A 3,619-nucleotide genomic window follows, 5' to 3' on the forward strand; every position below is an offset into this window, starting at 1 on the left:
AATGCAATACACATTGGAAGAAATTTACCCACACATCAAATCCAAATCTCCATCTAAAGGCTCAGCTTCCAAACAGTGAGTTTAAAGGCGGAAACGTCTTTGACCAAATGTCAAATCACAATATACCTCCAGTATTTCCTATTGTGGAGAAGACAAACAGGAGAAGTAAAAATATCAAGTGTTTAAAGCAATCTTCAAATAGCACTGAAGGTACGAATATTGCTGTCATGGAGAAAGCTTGCAAATATTTACCATTCAGGAAATTCTTCAATGAAATACCTAACCCAAATACAGTTAACAAAATACGTACCAGAAAAGAACAGAAATGTGGAGATTTTTGTAAAACAGGTCATTGGTTTTCAGATGTATATCTACATAAAAACATTTATCTTGGACAAAAGGCTGATATGTGTAATGAATGTGGCAAAGCATTTTGGATTAGCTCAACCCTTACTACTCATCATGGAATTCGCACTGGACAGAAGCCTGATAGATGTAGAGGATGTGCTAATGCTTTTAGCCAGTCCTCAAACTTTAATAAATATCAGCAAATTAGTATAGGAGAGAAATTTTTCAAATGTATTAAAGGTGGCGGTGTCTGTACCAAGTTGTATAATCTTGCTCATCATGACAGATTTCATACTGATAAAAAGTGTTATATGTGTAGAGAATGTGGCAAAGCCTGTAGTGACCCATCAACATTTACACAACATCAGAGAATTCACACTGGAGTGAAGCCTTATGAATGTACACATTGTGGCAAAGCCTTTAGAAGGACTTCAAACCTTACTCAACATCAGAGAATTCATACTGGAGAGAAGCCTTATGAATGTACTCAATGTGGCAAAACCTTTAAGGAGTCATCAAAACTTACCCAACATCAGAGAATTCATACTGGAGAAAAAACCTTATGAATGTACTCAATGTGGCAGCCTTTACCTGGACTTCAAACCTTACTCAACATCAGAAAATCCATACTGGAGAGAAGCCTTATAAATGTATTCAATGTGGCAAAGCTTTTAGGAAGTCATCACACCTTATCATACATCAGAGAATTCATACTGGAGAGAAGCCTTATGAATGTATTCAATGTGGCAAAGCCTTTAGTGACCCATCAGTACTTACACAACATCAGAGAATTCACACTGGAGTGAAGCCTTATGAATGTACACATTTGGCAAAGCCTTCAGTAGGACTTCAAAGCTTACTAAACATCAGAGAATTCATACTGGAGAGAAGCCTTATGAATGTACTCAATGTGGCAAAACCTTTAAGGAGTCATCAAAACTTACTCAACATCAGAGAATTCATACTGGAGAGAAGCCTTATGAATGTACTCAATGTGGCAAAGCCTTTAGTAGGACTTCAAACCTTACTCAACATCAGAGAATTCATACTGGAGAGAAGCCTTATGAATGTACTCAATGTGGCAAAGCCTTTAAGGAGTCATCAAAACTTACTCAACATCAGAGAATTCATACTGGAGAGAAGCCTTATAAATGTACTCAATGTGGCAAAGCCTTTAGCAGGACTTCAAACCTTACTCAACATCAGAGAATTCATACTGGAGAGAAGCCTTATGAATGTACTCAATGTGGCAAAACCTTTAAGGAGTTATCAAAAATTACACAACATCAGGGAATTCATACTGGAGAAAAGCCTTATGAATGTACTCAATGTGGCAAAGCCTTTAAGGAGTCATCAACACTCAACATCAGAGAATTCATACTGGAGAGAAGCCTTATGAATGTACTCAATGTGGCAAGGCCTTTAGGAAGTCATCACAACTTACCAAACTTCAGAGAATTCATACTGGAGAGAAGCCTTATGAATGTATTCAATGTGGCAAAGCCTTTAGTGACCCATCAGCACTTACACAACATCAGAGAATTCACACTGGAGTGAAGCCTTATGAATGTACACATTGTGGCAAAGCCTTTAGTAGGACTTCATCCCTTACTCAACATCGGAGAATTCATACTGGAGAGAAGCCTTATGAATGTACTCAATGTGGCAAAGCCTTTAAGGAGTCATCAAAACTTACCCAACATCAGAGAATTCATACTGGAGAAAAAGCCTTATGAATGTACTCAATGTGGCAAAGCCTTTACCTGGACTTCAAACCTTACTCAACATCAGAAAATCCATACTGGAGAGAAGCCTTATAAATGTATTCAATGTGGCAAAGCTTTTAGGAAGTCATCACACCTTATCATACATCAGAGAATTCATACTGGAGAGAAGCCTTATGAATGTATTCAATGTGGCAAAGCCTTTAGTGACCTATCAGTACTTACACAACATCAGAGAATTCACACTGGAGTGAAGCCTTATGAATGTACACATTTGGCAAAGCCTTCAGTAGGACTTCAAAGCTTACTAAACATCAGAGAATTCATACTGGAGAGAAGCCTTATGAATGTACTCAATGTGGCAAAACCTTTAAGGAGTCATCAAAACTTACTCAACATCAGAGAATTCATACTGGAGAAAAGCCTTATGAATATACTCAATGTGGCAAAGCCTTTAGTAGGACTTCAAACCTTACTCAACATTCAGAAAATCCATCCTGGAGAGAAGCCTTTTAAATGTATTCAATATGGCAAAGCTTTTAGGAAGTCATCACAACTTATCATACTTCAGAGAATTGAAACTGGAGAGAAGCCTTATGAATGTACTCAATGTGGCAAAGCCTTTAGTGACCCATCAGCACTTACAAAACATCAGAGAATTCACACTGGAGTGAAGCCTTATGAATGTACACAATGTGGCAAAGCCTTTAGAAACTCGTCAACACTTACTCATATTTGAAAATTCTTACTGGAGAGAAGGCTTATGAATGTACACAATGTGACAAATCTTTATGGGACTCGTCCACACTTACTCAACATCAGAAAATTCATAATGGAGAGATGCCTTACATATGTGCACAATGTGACAAAACCTTTACCCAGAACTCAACCCGTAATCAACATCAGAAAATTCATACTGGAGAAAAGCCTTATGAGTGTGCACAGCATGCCAAAGCATTTTCTCTGTCCTTAACCCTTACTCTACATCAGAGAGCTCATACTGGTGAGAAGGGTTATATATGTGAAATATGTGGTAAAACCTTTAACATGTACTGTAAGCTTTCTCAGCATGAGATAATTGAGGTGGGGGACAAACCTTGTAAGTGTTGAGCATGTGATAAAGCATTTTTACAGTCCTCAGACCTTACTAAATGTGAAGTTATTCACAGAGGACTAATGCCTTATACATGTAACTTAGTTGGCAAAAGCTTTAATCAGTCATCAATGCTCATTCATCATAAATATATTTATACCGTAGTGAAGCCTTTTAAATGTGCATGATGGGATAAAGCCTTTTCCACTTCCAACCCTTACTAAGCTTCAAAGAATTCATGCTGGACACAAGGCTTATACAAGTGGAGTAGGTGGAAAAACATTTTGACATCAGTGCATTCATACTGGAGAAAAACCATATAAAAGTAGTGTATATAACAAGTGCTTTAGCATCAGAGCTGCCTTACCCAATATGAGAGACACCCATCTGCAGAAAAACTGTAGAAATGTAGAGACGGTGGAAAGATTTTAACCTATATCCAAAATGTACCCAA

General features: G+C 37.6%; 1 pseudogene; it reads left to right on the forward strand.

The window, feature by feature from the left end:
• The first annotated feature begins 659 nt into the window (after positions 1–659).
• Positions 660–3,353, forward strand: LOC123831900 (annotated as a pseudogene).
• The last annotated feature ends 266 nt before the right edge of the window (positions 3,354–3,619 follow it).

Source organism: Phyllostomus hastatus, unplaced genomic scaffold, assembly GCF_019186645.2.
Source record: "Phyllostomus hastatus isolate PE091 unplaced genomic scaffold, TTU_PhHast_1.1 phas_contig_148, whole genome shotgun sequence".
NCBI lineage: Eukaryota > Metazoa > Chordata > Mammalia > Chiroptera > Phyllostomidae > Phyllostomus > Phyllostomus hastatus.